Below are 19,713 nucleotides of genomic sequence, written 5' to 3' on the forward strand. Positions count from 1 at the left end.
TCACCCCTCAGGGGCTCACAGTTGCAGAAAATGGAACTTGCTGAAGCGGCTAGGTCCAAGGAACAGGTGTGGGCTCCCGAGAGTCAGGATAGACAAGGGGCTGCAGCTTTGGCTTGTTTTCTAATCATTTTATCTGGCCCATGAGTGGGAGACAACTTCAAGAAAACCCTCTCCTAATGAGAGGAACCCAGGAGTCAGGGAGAGGAGGGGTGGGTGGTGGTTGGAGACAGAGGCCTGGTGCCCCGGGTGCAGTGGAAGTCTCTGGAAGACCAGGTGGAGGGAGGCCGCACGGAGTGATGCCCAGGGTCACAGACCTGTCACAGCTGCTGTTTGTTAGTTCAAGTCCTGCTCTGAGGTGCTCTGTGTCAGCTCTGAGCGACAGGTGAGCTGGGGGTGCTCTGCAATGAGGGCTATGTGCACGGTTCCTGTGTGCCCAGCCCTGCCACAGTATCTGCAAGGGTAGCTCTGTATCCTGGGAGGGGCCTGACCACGAGAGCCCCGTGGGCTGGGGTGGGGGTGGGGTACCTGCCCAGGTGAGCTCCATATTCTGGGATTGGTCTGACCACGAGAGTCCCATGGGCTGCTGGGGACCTGGTAAAGGATGTCAGGACAGTCAGTGAAGCCACCGAGGATATACCTCCAGTTGCTCCTAATTCCTACACCCTGCTGGTCATTCTACCAACCACCAGGACATGGTATTCTGTATTAGTCTTCAATGATGCCTTCTTTTGTATTCCATTAGTCCCAGAGTCACAAGAAATTTTGGCTTGTGAGTGGCAGGACTCAACATACAACTAAAACAATACTTCCGGGCCGTTCGGCCCCAAGGGTGCAAAAATTCCCACACCATCTTTGGGGAAAGCTTAGCTAAAGACCTAAAAGTTCTACCTCTGGAAAAGGAAACCCTCCTTCAATATGCAGGCGACATTCTGATCGCTAGCCCTACTAAGGAGGCCTCTGAACTACCAAGCCAATAAAGGATAGAAGTTGTCCAAGAAAAAGCTCAAATATCACAGACTGCAGTGACCTGCCTGGGCTTCATTCTCACAGAAGGTCGGAGAAGCCCATCCCAGGAAAGGGAAGAAACCATTTTCAGCCTTACCCCTTTCTAAAACTAGAAGACAGCTTAGGGGTTCCTGGGGAGGCCAGGGTTTGCTGCTTCTGGATCCCTAACTACAGTCTACTAGCTGGGCCTCTATATGAAACACTGAAAGGAAAAGATGATGATCCTTTTGAATAGAATCCAGAAGTGGCCTTTCAAGAATGGAAAGAGCAGTCAATTCAGACCCTTGCCCTGGAACTCCCTAATTTAGCTAAACCCTTTGACCTTTACATTCCCGGTGAAAGGTGAATCGCCATTGGAGAATTAGTGCAAAAACTGGGACCACTTGAAATGGAACAATGCAAGAATGCCATCCAGGTAGGATAAACTACGGTCACTAAGGGGCTTGGCCCACTGCCACATCTGGCCAAGATACTGGCGGTATCTAAAAACCTGGAAATCAGCAGCCCAAAAGGCCACCTCCCTCCTAAGGGAAAAGGACCCCACGTGGTGATCCTAACCACCAACCATGCCCTGAAGTTGCAGGGTTCGCTCCGTGGGCACACTGACCTCGAGTGAGGAGGCCCTCCAACTCCAACATCCAGAGAGATAACCGGGGGCAACAGGGCACCATGACGACTCGTGTGAACATCACTTGACCTGGAGTTTCTCTCATAAAACAACAAGAGTGTGTCCCAAAAGAGTAGACTACTGCTTGCAGGACTTACTGCACCCAGAGGGGAGCTAATAATCTTGGCGGGGGAACAGTATACCACACTGTCACCATAGAAAAGCCTACAGACACCATGATGATGGTGGCCAATAAGACCGGCTGGACTCCTGTTTACTTCAAAAGGCTGTTGACTCAGTGGCCATCATGGTCCTTGATCACCACTGACCCTGGACTGTCTGGGAGTTGAGCGGGCAGGGCTCTGACACCTGGTGCTGTTTGTACGTTAATTCAGGGGCCTAATTGAAGAAAGCGCAGACTACTGGTCAGAACATCTAGGCTGGCAGAAACGGTCAGCCTAAGGTGGCCAAACAAATGTGGGGCGGGGTGAAACCGGCCCCCACAGCGTCTCTGCACATCTCTTTCCTGGACCCTTAAAGGTCATTAGAATCTATAACACTTCCAATGCTGGTGCTCAGGTGGACGAGCAGGGAGGCAGGGGTCCTGGGGACAATCAACGTCACCGGGAGGCTGCTGGGGAGAAGCTCTGACCCTCGCCCCAGGGTATGAGGGCTCCCAACTCAGCACTCAGCAGTTACAGAAGAAGGGTCTGCACCCTCAGCACTCCAAGAATGAGGAACGGGACAAAAAGCAGAGGAGGGGTTTGTCCCCAGCAAAGCCCATTAAAAATCCCTGGGAGATAAAAATAGAATCTGGGCAATAAAGTCAAGTCTAACCTTTTTTATCCTTTGTGCTTTGTCTAATTTCACGTGCTCCTAGGGTCCCGCATGCAGAGGTTCCACACCCGGCACTTCAGACCAGATTTCCTAGTGCAGAATGGCTGGGTCGACACCTCAGCTCCTGGGGCCCAGTGCAGACTCCACGATATAGAGCCTGAGCTACAGCCAACCCGGCCCTCGAGAGCTCCGCCCCCTCCTTCCCTCCCACTGACTCTGACAGGATCTCTACACAGCAGCCCAGCCCACAGCCCACGGGGTAGTGCATGCTCTCACCTCTCCATTCTCTGATCAAAATATAAAGTTTCCTTTGCTTGTGAACCAAACTCAGTCTCGATCTGTTGGCCCCAATGACCCTGGGCAGGGGGACACTTGTTGGGGTCCACTCTGGAGGATCAGTAACAGAAATTGAGACTATTGTAACCTCAATGAACAGATGTGTGAGCCAAACTGTAGTTAACATAGAACAGTGTATAAGGCTCGGGTAAAATAAGATGTTTTTAACACTTCCATTTGATATTTCCATCACTTTTTATAAGCAAGTTCAGTGAAAAGGTTTGTCTTATTTGTCAGGTCAATATTAGAGAAACGAAGTGATTTCTTTCCAAGGATGTACATCTAATAATCTTGGTTAAACCTTCAATCTTGTTTTAAATGCTTTTCCATTGAAAATGATACCTCTCTTTCAGCTCCCCCATTTCTGAGAAGTATAAAATCTTATAATTTATTATTACCAAAGGGGAAAGGTGGGAGGAGGGATAAATTAACAGTTTGGAATTAACACATACACACTGCTATGTATAAAATAGATCATCAACAAGGAACTACTGTATAGCACAGGGAACTACACTCAACATTTTGCAATAACCTATAAGGGGAAATAATCTGAAAAAGAATAGATATTTTTATTGACATCATCTATCAATGACAGTTAAAGTGTAGCCTAAGGGAAGCTGGTGGTGAGTGCTTCTGACCCTGAAGACTTCAATTATCTAAAGTTTGGACTCTGCCTACTTCCCAAGGCCCTTAATGAACATATGTGTAGCCGTAGCTTAAAAACTTCCCCAGTTTGGGTTTCGGGGAGACACTGATTTTGAAAAAGCCCTGGTGTTCTCCTTACATGAATGGGACTCTTCCTACTGCTAAAACATGTCTGTCACACCCAGAGGATGGTATACCGTCTGATCGGGAAGAGTTTGGAAAAGGCATCTCATCTCCTCATCTCCTGGTGCTCGGGTTCACCCCTCCAGCGTCTTTACTAACAGTCTCCCCACTTGGAGATGTCAGCACTGTCAACATCCTGTTGCGTACAGTTTGGAATTTGTCCAGAGGATGAAGCGGAAGGATGAGGAACAATGAGAGGCAAGTCCTAGGTGTTCAGACAGGCACATGTCACTCTAATTTCCAATCAGGAAGACGAATTGACCAAAGGCTAGGGTTGCCCATGGAAACAGTATAGGGCTTGAGGAAATCCCGCTGCTTTGTGGCCAGTTCCCATAAACACAAGTTGAACAATGGAACTCAGGGGCAGTAAAATTCACAAAACTGCAGAGTTGAAAATATCCATCACTGAAAAATGTCTTGAGGAAAGTCAAAGAAAAGGACTTGTAAGCAAGGGAGAATGGCAGGAAAGGGATTTGAGGAGGTAGAAAGGACTCGCCATTAAGCACAAGAAAAGGAGCTGAACATTGCAGTTGGCCAAAAAGGGTGTATGCGTTTTTTTCTGTATATATTCAAGAAAAGGGCATACACTTTTTTAGCCAACCAAACAGGTGGGCACTGGAAGTCAATACTACAAAAGATATCACTTCACATCAGTCAGAAGAGCCATCCTCATAAAGCGTAAACAACAGAAATGCAGGACAGGGCAACGAGAAGAGGGAGCCCTGTGAGACTTATAGTGGAAATGTATATTGCCAACGGCCATTCTGGAGAAGTGTATTGTGTTTACTAAAGCATCTAAAAAATGAGCTACAGAGCATAGGGCACTTGCACTCATGGGCGTATATCTTGGGAAAAACAAAAATCGAGAGGACACAGGCACCCCAATGTTTACCCCCTCTCTGTTTAAAAGATCCTCGACTAGGATATAACTTAAATGTCTCTGGAGGGAAAAAATGGATAGAGATGTGGTACTTAGGTAGAGTGGAATATTATTCAGCCTGGAAATCAATGAAATATGGCCAGTTGTAACAACTCCCGAGGAGTTACGTATGATCATTCTAAGTGACAGAATTCAAAAAGAAAAAGACACATATCATAAGCTATCACTTAAAGGTGGAATCCAAAATGGCTACACATGAAATAAATTACAAAACAAAAACATAGTCAAATATGTAGAAAACACGCATAAGGCTGCTAAACGGGAAAGGTGGGGAGGGGTGAGGCATCATCCAGGAGGTTGAAATTAGCAAAGATACCATTCCAAATACCAAACTGATAATCAACAAGGCCTACACGGTAGCTAAAAGAACTGCACTCAGCACACTCAAGTCACCGGAAAAGAATATATACGACTGGTAAGAATCTGAAAAAGAATTTATTGATGTCTCTCTGTACGTGAATCAAGTGGATGTACAGCAGCAAGAAACAGAGCTTTGAAAATCAGCTGTAACCAATATAGTAATAAATTGAAAAAAATAAACGACAGAGAGACAGAGAAAACCTCTTACAACTTTTCCTCAGGGACGGTGATGCAACATGGATTGAACACATCTAGACCCACAGCAGGATGAGACATAAGGCTGGAAACTGTTTGCGCTAAGAGAAATGTGAGGTTGGGTGAGGAAATGCACACCCTTTAAAGTAATACTACCTGGTACCCATTCAATGGGTCCCAAATCTGCAGGTTCAAGGGATCTTCCTACAGCTAAAACATGCATGGAAAACCCAGAGGACTGTACACCATGTGATCGGGAGATGTGTCTAAAATGCACCTCATTTATCCTCTCCTGGTGCTCCTGTTCACCATTCCAGCCACGCTACTTAGAATCTCCCCACTTGGAGAATCAGCACATTTAAACTTCTGTTTCACACATTTTGCAAATTGTGAGGAGGATGAACGGGAAGAGGGGGAACCAATGAGAGAATAGTTGTAGGGGTTTGGACGGGCACATATCACTCTAATTTCCCATTAAGAATAAGAATTAAAGAAAGGCTCAGCCTGCCTCGCCGGAGCCAAAATAGGGCCTGAAGCAATCCTGCGGGTTTGAGGCCAGCTCACAAAAGAGCAACTTAAAAAATGGAGCTCAGGGTCACTGCAATTCACAAACCTGCAGAGTTATAAATGAAAACTAACGTCCAAAAATATGTTGAGGTAAGGCAAAGAAGAGGATCTGAATGCAAGACAGAATTGCAAGAAACAGATTTCAAGAGATAGATTGGACTCGTCTTTAACGCACATGAAAAGCGGCAGAATTTCGACAATGATGCAGTTGGCCCAAAAGGGCGTATGCATTTTTTCCTGATTATATCCAGGAAAAAAACGCATACGCACTTTATGGGCAACGAAGCAAGCAAGCAATGCAAATGTGCACAACAAAGAAGTCTCATTTCCCACCAGTCAAAAGGGCCATCCTAAAAAATTGTAAAAACCAGAAATGCAGGACAGGCCATGGAGAACAGGGAGCCTTTATACGCTGATGGGCAGTGTGTGAACTGCCGAGAGCCACTCTGGAGAAGTGTATGGTGGTTCCTAAATCATCTAAAAAACAGAGCTACAGAGCATAGGACACTTCCAATCATGGGAGTATATCTAGGGAAGTCTAAAATCAACAAGACACAAGCACACCACAGTTTAGGGCTACTCTGTTTACAAGAACCTCAACTTCAGTACACCTTAAATATCCCAGGAAAGAGAACAATGGATAAAGAAGATGTGGTACTTATGTACAATGGAATATCTCTTCACCATGAAATCAATGTAATAAGGCTAGTAGAAGGATAAAGAGTGGATTTAGGTCCGATAATACTACTTGAAATAAGTCAAACAGAAAAAGAAACATATTATAAGATATCACTTATAGAGGGAGGGTAAATATGGCTGCACAAGAAATGAATTACAGAACAGAACAGTGTCTCACATTTAGAAAACACACTTATGTCAGCTTAAGGGGAAAGGAGAGGTGGGGTGATGCATAAAACCAGAGTTTGAAATTAGCACAGATACCGTTCAATAAACCAAATAGGTATTAGACAAGATCTACACCTTGCTCAATGAACTGGCCTCAACACACCCTATACACCGCAGAGAAATATATCTGAGTAATAAGAATCTTAAAACCCATGTATTGATATATCTCCATAAGGGAATCAAGTGTGTGCAGAGCGGCACAAACACAGCAGTGAAAATGAGCTAAACCCCATTATAGAAATAAATTTTAAAAACAAAACGCTGAAACAATGAAAGAGAGAAAAATTCTTACAAAATTCGCTCAGGGGCTGTGATGCAACCTGGATTGACCACATATAAACCCACAGCTGGATAAGACATAAGGCTGGACACTTGGGGCTGAGAGGATTGGTGAGCTTTGGTGAGCAACTGCCGAAAGTTTAATGCAATACTTCATGCTACTCATTCCAAGGGTCCCAACACTCCAGGTTGAATGGAATCTTCCTACAGCTAAACCATGCTTGGGAAACCCAGCGACTGGTATACCATATGATCGGGAAAGGTTTCTAAAACGCACCTCATTTTTCCTCTCCTGGGGCTCCGGATTGACATTCCAGCCACTTTACTAACAACATCCCCACATGGAGAGTCAATGCCTTTAAGTTCTGGTATTGCACAGTCTGCAGTTAGTGCGGAGGATGAATGGGAATAGGGGGAACCAGTGAGAAACTAGCTGTAGCGGTTTCAATGGGCACATGTCACTCTAATGTCACATCAGTAAGAAGAATTAACCAAAGGCACAGCAAGGTGCCCCAGAAGAAAAATAGGGCTTCAAGGAATCCTGTGGTTATGGGGCAAGACCACAAAAATAAGAGCTGAGAAATGGAGCTAAGGGCCACTGCAATTCAAAAACCTGCAGAGTTATAAAGGCCAACTATTTTCAAAAAATATATTGAGGTAAGGCTATGAAGAGGCATTGAAAGCAAGGCAGAATTGCAGGAAACCGATTTCAGTAGGTAGACTGGAATTGCATTGAAAACATATGAAGAGAGTCAGAACCTCGACAATGATGCACTTGGCCAAAAAGGGCGTATGCGTTTTTTCCTGAATATATTCAGGAAAAAACACATACGCCCTTTTTGGTCAACCAAGTAAGCTTGCAAAGGAAATCTGCACTACAATGAACTCTCACTTCCACCGGGTCAAAAGGGCCATCTGAAAAAAGTGTAAAATCCATAAAGGCACCACAGGCCATGGAGAACTGGGAGCCTTCTTATGCTGATGGGCGGGATGTAAATTGCCAACAGACACTCGGGAGAAGTGTATGGTGTTTCCTGAAACATCTAAAAAACAAAGCAACAGAGCCTAGGGCACTTCCACTTATGGTCCTATAGCTTAGGGAAATTAAAATCAAAAAGACACAGCCACCCCAAAGTTTGGGACGCCTCTGTTTACAAGAACCTCGTTTACCGTACAAGTTCAATATCGCAGAAAGTGAAAAATGGATAAAGAAGTTGTGGTACTTACGAACAATGCAATAACACTCAGCAATGAAATCTATGTCATCAGGCCCGTAGCACCATAATGAGTAGATTCAGGTATGATGATTCGAACTGAAATAAGTCACACAGAAAAAGAAACATCATAAGATATCACTAATACACGGAATTTAAACTTGGCTACACAGGAACTGAATTCCAAAACAGAACAGGGTCTCAAATTTAGAAAACCAACTTATGTTTGCTTAAGAGAAAAGGTGAGTTGGGGTGCTGCATAAAACCAGAGATTGAAATGAGCACAGATAAAGTTCCTTAAGCCAAATATGGAATAGACAAGAGCTACTCCTTGCTCAACGAAATGGACTCAACACCCCATATTAAACGCCTAAGAATGTACCTGACTAGTAAGTATCTTAAAACCTATGGATTGCTATGTCTCCAAAAGAGAATCAAGCGTGTGTACAGGGGCATAAACGCAGCAGTGATAGGATTGGAGAGGTTCGGTGAGCAAATGAAGACCCTTTGAAGTCATATTGCATGGTACCCATTCCACGGGTCTCAACTACCCAGGTTTAAGGTATTCTTCCTTCAGCTAAAACATGCATGTGGAACCCAGAGTATGATCAACCGTGTGAACGGGAGACGTGTTCAAATATGTCTCAGTTTTCCTACCCTGGTACTCGGGTGCAACATTCCAGACGCTTTACTAACACTCTCCGAACATGGAGAGTCAGTCCCTTTAACCTCCTGTATGGCCCAGTTTGCAATTTCTGCAGAAGATGAACAGGAATAGGGAGAACCAATGAGAGACTAGCTGGAGGTGTCTGAACGGGAAATTTAACTCTCATTTCCCACCAGGAAGAGGAAATAACCAAAGGCTCAGCGTGCCGTGCCGGAACCAGATTAGGGCCTGAAGCCATCCTGCAGTGTTGCGGCCAGCTCACAAGAAAGCGAGTTGAAGAAAGGAGCTCAGGGGCACTGTAATTCACAAACCTGCAGAGTTATAAATGACAGCTATCGTCCAAAAATATACTGAAGTAAGGCTGCCAAGAGGACTTGAAAGCGGGGCAGAATTGCAGGAAACCGATTTCAGGAGGTAGACTGGAATTGCATTGAAAGCATAGGAAAAGAGGCAGAACGTCCTCAATGATGCACTTGGCCAAAAAGGGCGTATGCGTTTTTTCCTGAATATATTCAGGAAAAAACGCATACGCCCTTTTTGGCCAACCAAGCAAATTTGCAGAGGAAATCTGCACTACAATGAAGTCTCACTGCCCCCCGGTCAAAAGGGCCATCTGAAAAAAGTGTAAAATCCAGAAAGGCAGGACAGGTCATGGAGAACTGGGAGCCTTGTTATGCTTATGGGCGGGATGTAAATTGCCAACAGACACTCGGGAGAAGTGTATGGTGTTTCCTGAAACATCTAAAAAACAAAGCAACAGAGCCTAGGGCACTTCCACTTATGGTCCTATAGCTTAGGGAAATTAAAATCAAAAAGACACAGCCACCCCAAAGTTTGGGACGCCTCTGTTTACAAGAACCTCGTTTACCGTACAAGTTCAGTATCACAGAAAGTGAAAAATGGATAAAGAACTTGTGGTACTTATGTAGAATGCAGTATCACTCAGCAATGAAGTCTATGTCATCAGGCCCGTAGCAGCATAATGAGTGGATTCAGGTACGATGATTCTAACTGAAATAAGTCACACAGAAAAAGAAACATCATAAGATATCACTAATACACGGAATGTAAACTTGGCTACACAGGAACTGAATTCCAAAACAGAACAGGGTCTCAAATTTAGAAAATCAACTTATGTTTGCTTAAGAGAAAAGGTGAGTTGGGGTGCTGCATAAAACCAGAGATTGAAATGAGCACAGATAAAGTTCCTTAAGCCAAATATGGAATAGACAAGAGCTACTCCTTGCTCAACGAAATGGACTCAACACCCCATATTAAACGCCTAAGAATGTACCTGACTAGTAAGTATCTTAAAACCTATGGATTGCTATGTCTCCAAAACAGAATCAAGCGTGTGTACAGGGGCATAAACGCAGCAGTGATAGGATTGGAGAGGTTCGGTGAGCAAATGAAGACCCTTTGAAGTCATATTGCATGGTACCCATTCCACGGGTTTCAACTACCCAGGTTTAAGGTATTCTTCCTTCAGCTAAAACATGCATGTGGAACCCAGAGTATGATCAACCGTGTGAACGGGAGACGTGTTCAAATATGTCTCAGTTTTCCTACCCTGGTACTCGGGTGCAACATTCCAGACGCTTTACTGACACTCTCCGAACTTGGAGAGTCAGTCCCTTTAACCTCCTGTTTGGCCCAGTTTGCAATTTCTGCGGAAGATGAACAGGAATAGGGAGAACCAATGAGAGACTAGCTGGAGGTGTCTGAACGGGCAAATTTAACTCTCATTTCCCACCAGGAAGAGTAAATAACCAAAGGCTCAGCGTGCCGTGCCGGAACCAGATTAGGGCCTGAAGCCATCCTGCAGTGTTGCGGCCAGCTCACAAGAAAGCGAGTTGAAGAAAGGAGCTCAGGGGCACTGTAATTCACAAACCTGCAGAGTTATAAATGACAGCTATCGTCCAAAAATATACTGAAGTAAGGCTGCCAAGAGGACTTGAAAGCGGGGCAGAATTGCAGGAAACCGATTTCAGGAGGTAGACTGGAATTGCATTGAAAGCATAGGAAAAGAGGCAGAACGTCCTCAATGATGCACTTGGCCAAAAAGGGCGTATGCGTTTTTTCCTGAATATATTCAGGAAAAAACGCATACGCCCTTTTTGGCCAACCAAGCAAACTTGCAAAGGAAATCTGCACTACAATGAAGTCTCACTTCCCCCCGGTCAAAAGGGCCATCTGAAAAAAGTGTAAAATCCAGAAAGGCAGGACAGGCCATGGAGAACTGGGAGCCTTGTTATGCTGATGGGCGGGATGTAAATTGCCAACAGACACTCGGGAGAAGTGTTTGGTGTTTCCTGAAACATCTAAAAAACACAGCAACAGAGCCTAGGGCACTTCCACTTATGGTCCTATAGCTTAGGGAAATTAAAATCAAAAAGACACAGCCACCCCAAAGTTTCGGACGCCTCTGTTTACAAGAACCTCGTTTACCGTACAAGTTCAGTATCACAGAAAGTGAAAAATGGATAAAGAACTTGTGGTACTTACGTACAATGCAGTATCACTCAGCAATGAAATCTATGTCATCAGGCCCTTAGCAGCACAATGAGTGGATTCAGGTACGATGATTCTAACTGAAATAAGTCACACAGAAAAACAAACATCATAAGATATCAGTAATACACGGAATGTAAACTTGGCTACACAGGAACTGATTTACAGAACAGAACAGGGTCTCAAATTTAGAAAACCAACTTATGCTTGCTTAAGGGGAAAGGTGAGTTGGGGTGCTGCATAAAACCAGAGATTGAAATGAGCACAGATAAAGTTCCTTAAGCCAAATATGGAATAGACAAGAGCTACTCCTTGCTCAACGAAATGGACTCAACACCGCATATTAAACGCCTAAGAATGTACCTGACTAGTAAGTATCTTAAAACCTATGGATTGCTATGTCTCCAAAAGAGAATCAAGCATGTGTACAGGGGCATAAACGCAGCAGTGATAGGATTAGAGAGGTTCGGTGAGCAAATGAATACCCATTGAAGGCATATTGCATGGTACCCATTCCAAGGGTTTCAACTATCCAGGTTTAAGGTATTCTTCCGTCAGCTAAAACATGCATGTGGAACCCAGAGTATGATCAACCGTGTGAATGGGAGACATGTTCAAGTGTCTCAGTTTTCCTCCCCTGGTACTCGGGTGCAACATTCCAGACGCTTTACTAACACTCTCCCCACTTGGAGAGTCAGCGCCTTTAACCTCCTGTTTGGCCCAGTTTGCAATTTCTGCGGAAGATGAACAGGAATAGGGAGAACCAATGAGAGACTAGCTGGAGGTGTCTGGACGGGCAAATTTAACTCTCATTTCCCACCAGGAAGAGGAAATAACCAAATGCTCAGCGTGCCGTGCCGGAACCAGATTAGGGCCTGAAGCCATCCTGCGGTGCTGCGGCCAGCTCAAAAGAAAGCGAGTTGAAGAAAGGAGCTCAGGGGCACTGTAATTCACAAACCTGCAGAGTTATAAATGACAGCTATCGTCCAAAAATATACTGAAGTAAGGCTGCCAAGAGGACTTGAAAGCGGGGCAGAATTGCAGGAAACCGATTTCAGGAGGCAGACTGGAATTGCATTTAAAGCATAGGAAAAGAGGCAGAACGTCCACAATGATGCACTTGTCCAAAAAGGGCGTATGCGTTTTTTCCTGAATATATTCAGGAAAAAACGCATACGCCCTTTTTGGCCAACCAAGCAAGCTTGCAAAGGAAATCTGCACTACAATGAAGTCTCACTTCCCCCCGCTCAAAAGGGCCATCTGAAAAAAGTGTAAAATCCAGAAAGGCAGGACAGGCCATGGAGAACTGGGCGCCTTGTTATGCTGATGGGTAGGATGTAAATTGCCAACAGCCACTTGGGAGAAGTGTGTGGTGTTTCCTGAAACATCTAAAAAACAAAGCAACAGAGCCTAGGGCACTTCCACTTATGGTCCTATAGCTTAGGGAAATTAAAATCAAAAAGACACAGCCACCCCAAAGTTTGGGACGCCTCTGTTTACAAGAACCTCGTTTACCGTACAAGTTCAATATTGCAGAAAGTGAAAAATGGATAAAGAAGTTGTGGTACTTACGTACAATGCAATATCACTCAGCAATGAAATCTATGTCATCAGGCCCATAGCAGCATAATGAGTGGATTCAGGTATGATGATTCTAACTGAAATAAGTCACTCAGAAAAAGAAACATCATGAGATATCACTAATACACGGAATGTAAACTTGGCTACACAGAAACTGAATTACAAAATAGAACAGGGACTCAAATTTAGAAAACCATCTTATGCTTGCTTAAGGGGAAAGGTGAGTTGGGGTGCTGCATAAAACCAGTGTTTGAAATTAGCACAGATACTGTTCCATAAGCCAAATATGGAATAGACAAGACCTACCCCTTGCTCAACGTAATGGATTCAACAATGAGGTATCACCTCACACCTGGTAGAATAGGCATCATAGAAAATCTACAAACAAAAAATGCTGGAAAGGGTGTGGAGAAAAGGAACCCTCTTCCACTATTGTTGGGAATATAAATTGATACAGTCATTATGGAGAACAATATGGAATTTCTTAAGAAACTAACAATAGAATTACCATATGATACAGCAATCCCAGTACTGGACATATACCCAGACAAATCCATAAATCAAAAAGAGACATTCACCGCAATGTTCATTGCATCACTATTTACAATATCGAGGTAATGGAAGCAACCTAAATGCCCACAGACAGACGAATGCATAAAGCTGTGGTACATATATAAAATGGTATATTACTAAGCCATGAAAAGGAATGAAATTGGGTCATTTGTAGAGACGTCAATGGATCCAGAGACTGTCATACAGAGTGAAGTAAGTCAGAAAGAGAAAAACAAATCTTGTATATTCATGCATATATGTGGAACCTAGAAAAACTGTACAGATTAACCATTTTGCAAGGCATAAATAGAGCAACAGATGTAGACAACAAACGTATGGACAACAAGGGGGGAAAGCTGTTGGGGGGGTGGTGGTGGGAGGAGTTGAGAGACTGGGATTGGCATGTATACATTTATATGTATAAAATAGATAACCAATAAGAACCTGCTGTATAAAAATATAAAATAAAATTCAAAATTAAAAAGAAATAAAATTTAAAAAATAAAACAGAAAAAACAATTATTCCCTGCACATACATGTATTTATATGAATAATTTATTTCCATGCTTATATCTGTAAATACAAAAAAGAGGAATAAAATCTACCTTGAACCAAAAACGAAAAAGAGAAAAAAAACACAGAACCCACCAGTTACACAGAAGAAAACCGTATCAGGGCACTTGCTCCAGTTGTAAACAATTCTGAAGTTGGTCAGTGGTGGGGAATCGTCTCCCATTCAGCCAGCAGCCCCCACGCAACAAGCGTCCTCATTGCAAAGCTGGGGCACCGTGCCAGGGCATCTGTGAGTAAACGTGAGCTGAGCCCCAGGCCAGTTGCTGCTGAACTATTCCCACCCGCCCCAGGTAAAACACCTGAATATATACAAGGACTTGAAAGCCTAGAGGAAGGGCCATAGAGCCACACGAGTGACAGCATGCCGGCCGACTTGGTGCCTGCAGGCCAGCCAGGATGGTCCTGGCCCTGGGTGCTCTTCTGGAAGATTTCCATTTCCCTGCCTGAGATACCCGTCCTGTCCCTGCCCCCACTGCTTTTTTCCTTCCTCACCTCTGCCCAGGGAGAAATTCCAGCAGCAGGTATGGGTGACACATCCTCTTCTTTAGCAGGTGGCAGCCTGGCAACTGCTGCAGAAAGTCCAGCAGAGCCCCACTCACACTGGGCCACCCACAAAGCCGTGGCCTCTCCCTCCCTCCCACCAGCCCAGCCCCGAGACTGCTGACAGGGCAGAGAAAATGGCGTCAGGCACGGCTGCAGGGGCTCTTGCTGCCTGGAGTGGTATTTATATTGATCTCAACCCAGGCACACCTGGGGAGGGCTGGCCGGCACGGTAAGTCTGCCCAGGTCAGCCAATCATCACCCCTCAGGGGCTCACAGTTGCAGAAAATGGAACTTGCTGAAGCGGCTAGGTCCAAGGAACAGGTGTGGGCTCCCGAGAGTCAGGATAGACAAGGGGCTGCAGCTTTGGCTTGTTTTCTAATCATTTTATCTGGCCCATGAGTGGGAGACAACTTCAAGAAAACCCTCTCCTAATGAGAGGAACCCAGGAGTCAGGGAGAGGAGGGGTGGGTGGTGGTTGGAGACAGAGGCCTGGTGCCCCGGGTGCAGTGGAAGTCTCTGGAAGACCAGGTGGAGGGAGGCCGCACGGAGTGATGCCCAGGGTCACAGACCTGTCACAGCTGCTGTTTGTTAGTTCAAGTCCTGCTCTGAGGTGCTCTGTGTCAGCTCTGAGCGACAGGTGAGCTGGGGGTGCTCTGCAATGAGGGCTATGTGCACGGTTCCTGTGTGCCCAGCCCTGCCACAGTATCTGCAAGGGTAGCTCTGTATCCTGGGAGGGGCCTGACCACGAGAGCCCCGTGGGCTGGGGTGGGGGTGGGGTACCTGCCCAGGTGAGCTCCATATTCTGGGATTGGTCTGACCACGAGAGTCCCATGGGCTGCTGGGGACCTGGTAAAGGATGTCAGGACAGTCAGTGAAGCCACCGAGGATATACCTCCAGTTGCTCCTAATTCCTACACCCTGCTGGTCATTCTACCAACCACCAGGACATGGTATTCTGTATTAGTCTTCAATGATGCCTTCTTTTGTATTCCATTAGTCCCAGAGTCACAAGAAATTTTGGCTTGTGAGTGGCAGGACTCAACATACAACTAAAACAATACTTCCGGGCCGTTCGGCCCCAAGGGTGCAAAAATTCCCACACCATCTTTGGGGAAAGCTTAGCTAAAGACCTAAAAGTTCTACCTCTGGAAAAGGAAACCCTCCTTCAATATGCAGGCGACATTCTGATCGCTAGCCCTACTAAGGAGGCCTCTGAACTACCAAGCCAATAAAGGATAGAAGTTGTCCAAGAAAAAGCTCAAATATCACAGACTGCAGTGACCTGCCTGGGCTTCATTCTCACAGAAGGTCGGAGAAGCCCATCCCAGGAAAGGGAAGAAACCATTTTCAGCCTTACCCCTTTCTAAAACTAGAAGACAGCTTAGGGGTTCCTGGGGAGGCCAGGGTTTGCTGCTTCTGGATCCCTAACTACAGTCTACTAGCTGGGCCTCTATATGAAACACTGAAAGGAAAAGATGATGATCCTTTTGAATAGAATCCAGAAGTGGCCTTTCAAGAATGGAAAGAGCAGTCAATTCAGACCCTTGCCCTGGAACTCCCTAATTTAGCTAAACCCTTTGACCTTTACATTCCCGGTGAAAGGTGAATCGCCATTGGAGAATTAGTGCAAAAACTGGGACCACTTGAAATGGAACAATGCAAGAATGCCATCCAGGTAGGATAAACTACGGTCACTAAGGGGCTTGGCCCACTGCCACATCTGGCCAAGATACTGGCGGTATCTAAAAACCTGGAAATCAGCAGCCCAAAAGGCCACCTCCCTCCTAAGGGAAAAGGACCCCACGTGGTGATCCTAACCACCAACCATGCCCTGAAGTTGCAGGGTTCGCTCCGTGGGCACACTGACCTCGAGTGAGGAGGCCCTCCAACTCCAACATCCAGAGAGATAACCGGGGGCAACAGGGCACCATGACGACTCGTGTGAACATCACTTGACCTGGAGTTTCTCTCATAAAACAACAAGAGTGTGTCCCAAAAGAGTAGACTACTGCTTGCAGGACTTACTGCACCCAGAGGGGAGCTAATAATCTTGGCGGGGGAACAGTATACCACACTGTCACCATAGAAAAGCCTACAGACACCATGATGATGGTGGCCAATAAGACCGGCTGGACTCCTGTTTACTTCAAAAGGCTGTTGACTCAGTGGCCATCATGGTCCTTGATCACCACTGACCCTGGACTGTCTGGGAGTTGAGCGGGCAGGGCTCTGACACCTGGTGCTGTTTGTACGTTAATTCAGGGGCCTAATTGAAGAAAGCGCAGACTACTGGTCAGAACATCTAGGCTGGCAGAAACGGTCAGCCTAAGGTGGCCAAACAAATGTGGGGCGGGGTGAAACCGGCCCCCACAGCGTCTCTGCACATCTCTTTCCTGGACCCTTAAAGGTCATTAGAATCTATAACACTTCCAATGCTGGTGCTCAGGTGGACGAGCAGGGAGGCAGGGGTCCTGGGGACAATCAACGTCACCGGGAGGCTGCTGGGGAGAAGCTCTGACCCTCGCCCCAGGGTATGAGGGCTCCCAACTCAGCACTCAGCAGTTACAGAAGAAGGGTCTGCACCCTCAGCACTCCAAGAATGAGGAACGGGACAAAAAGCAGAGGAGGGGTTTGTCCCCAGCAAAGCCCATTAAAAATCCCTGGGAGATAAAAATAGAATCTGGGCAATAAAGTCAAGTCTAACCTTTTTTATCCTTTGTGCTTTGTCTAATTTCACGTGCTCCTAGGGTCCCGCATGCAGAGGTTCCACACCCGGCACTTCAGACCAGATTTCCTAGTGCAGAATGGCTGGGTCGACACCTCAGCTCCTGGGGCCCAGTGCAGACTCCACGATATAGAGCCTGAGCTACAGCCAACCCGGCCCTCGAGAGCTCCGCCCCCTCCTTCCCTCCCACTGACTCTGACAGGATCTCTACACAGCAGCCCAGCCCACAGCCCACGGGGTAGTGCATGCTCTCACCTCTCCATTCTCTGATCAAAATATAAAGTTTCCTTTGCTTGTGAACCAAACTCAGTCTCGATCTGTTGGCCCCAATGACCCTGGGCAGGGGGACACTTGTTGGGGTCCACTCTGGAGGATCAGTAACAGAAATTGAGACTATTGTAACCTCAATGAACAGATGTGTGAGCCAAACTGTAGTTAACATAGAACAGTGTATAAGGCTCGGGTAAAATAAGATGTTTTTAACACTTCCATTTGATATTTCCATTACTTTTTATAAGCAAGTTCAGTGAAAAGGTTTGTCTTATTTGTCAGGTCAATATTAGAGAAACGAAGTGATTTCTTTCCAAGGATGTACATCTAATAATCTTGGTTAAACCTTCAATCTTGTTTTAAATGCTTTTCCATTGAAAATGATACCTCTCTTTCAGCTCCCCCATTTCTGAGAAGTATAAAATCTTATAATTTATTATTACCAAAGGGGAAAGGTGGGAGGAGGGATAAATTAACAGTTTGGAATTAACACATACACACTGCTATGTATAAAATAGATCATCAACAAGGAACTACTGTATAGCACAGGGAACTACACTCAACATTTTGCAATAACCTATAAGGGGAAATAATCTGAAAAAGAATAGATATTTTTATTGACATCATCTATCAATGACAGTTAAAGTGTAGCCTAAGGGAAGCTGGTGGTGAGTGCTTCTGACCCTGAAGACTTCAATTATCTAAAGTTTGGACTCTGCCTACTTCCCAAGGCCCTTAATGAACATATGTGTAGCCGTAGCTTAAAAACTTCCCCAGTTTGGGTTTCGGGGAGACACTGATTTTGAAAAAGCCCTGGTGTTCTCCTTACATGAATGGGACTCTTCCTACTGCTAAAACATGTCTGTCACACCCAGAGGATGGTATACCGTCTGATCGGGAAGAGTTTGGAAAAGGCATCTCATCTCCTCATCTCCTGGTGCTCGGGTTCACCCCTCCAGCGTCTTTACTAACAGTCTCCCCACTTGGAGATGTCAGCACTGTCAACATCCTGTTGCGTACAGTTTGGAATTTGTCCAGAGGATGAAGCGGAAGGATGAGGAACAATGAGAGGCAAGTCCTAGGTGTTCAGACAGGCACATGTCACTCTAATTTCCAATCAGGAAGACGAATTGACCAAAGGCTAGGGTTGCCCATGGAAACAGTATAGGGCTTGAGGAAATCCCGCTGCTTTGTGGCCAGTTCCCATAAACACAAGTTGAACAATGGAACTCAGGGGCAGTAAAATTCACAAAACTGCAGAGTTGAAAATATCCATCACTGAAAAATGTCTTGAGGAAAGTCAAAGAAAAGGACTTGTAAGCAAGGGAGAATGGCAGGAAAGGGATTTGAGGAGGTAGAAAGGACTCGCCATTAAGCACAAGAAAAGGAGCTGAACATTGCAGTTGGCCAAAAAGGGTGTATGCGTTTTTTTCTGTATATATTCAAGAAAAGGGCATACACTTTTTTAGCCAACCAAACAGGTGGGCACTGGAAGTCAATACTACAAAAGATATCACTTCACATCAGTCAGAAGAGCCATCCTCATAAAGCGTAAACAACAGAAATGCAGGACAGGGCAACGAGAAGAGGGAGCCCTGTGAGACTTATAGTGGAAATGTATATTGCCAACGGCCATTCTGGAGAAGTGTATTGTGTTTACTAAAGCATCTAAAAAATGAGCTACAGAGCATAGGGCACTTGCACTCATGGGCGTATATCTTGGGAAAAACAAAAATCGAGAGGACACAGGCACCCCAATGTTTACCCCCTCTCTGTTTAAAAGATCCTCGACTAGGATATAACTTAAATGTCTCTGGAGGGAAAAAATGGATAGAGATGTGGTACTTAGGTAGAGTGGAATATTATTCAGCCTGGAAATCAATGAAATATGGCCAGTTGTAACAACTCCCGAGGAGTTACGTATGATCATTCTAAGTGACAGAATTCAAAAAGAAAAAGACACATATCATAAGCTATCACTTAAAGGTGGAATCCAAAATGGCTACACATGAAATAAATTACAAAACAAAAACATAGTCAAATATGTAGAAAACACGCATAAGGCTGCTAAACGGGAAAGGTGGGGAGGGGTGAGGCATCATCCAGGAGGTTGAAATTAGCAAAGATACCATTCCAAATACCAAACTGATAATCAACAAGGCCTACACGGTAGCTAAAAGAACTGCACTCAGCACACTCAAGTCACCGGAAAAGAAT

This window comes from Pseudorca crassidens, chromosome 6, assembly GCF_039906515.1.
Source record: "Pseudorca crassidens isolate mPseCra1 chromosome 6, mPseCra1.hap1, whole genome shotgun sequence".
Taxonomy (NCBI): Eukaryota; Metazoa; Chordata; class Mammalia; order Artiodactyla; family Delphinidae; genus Pseudorca; species Pseudorca crassidens.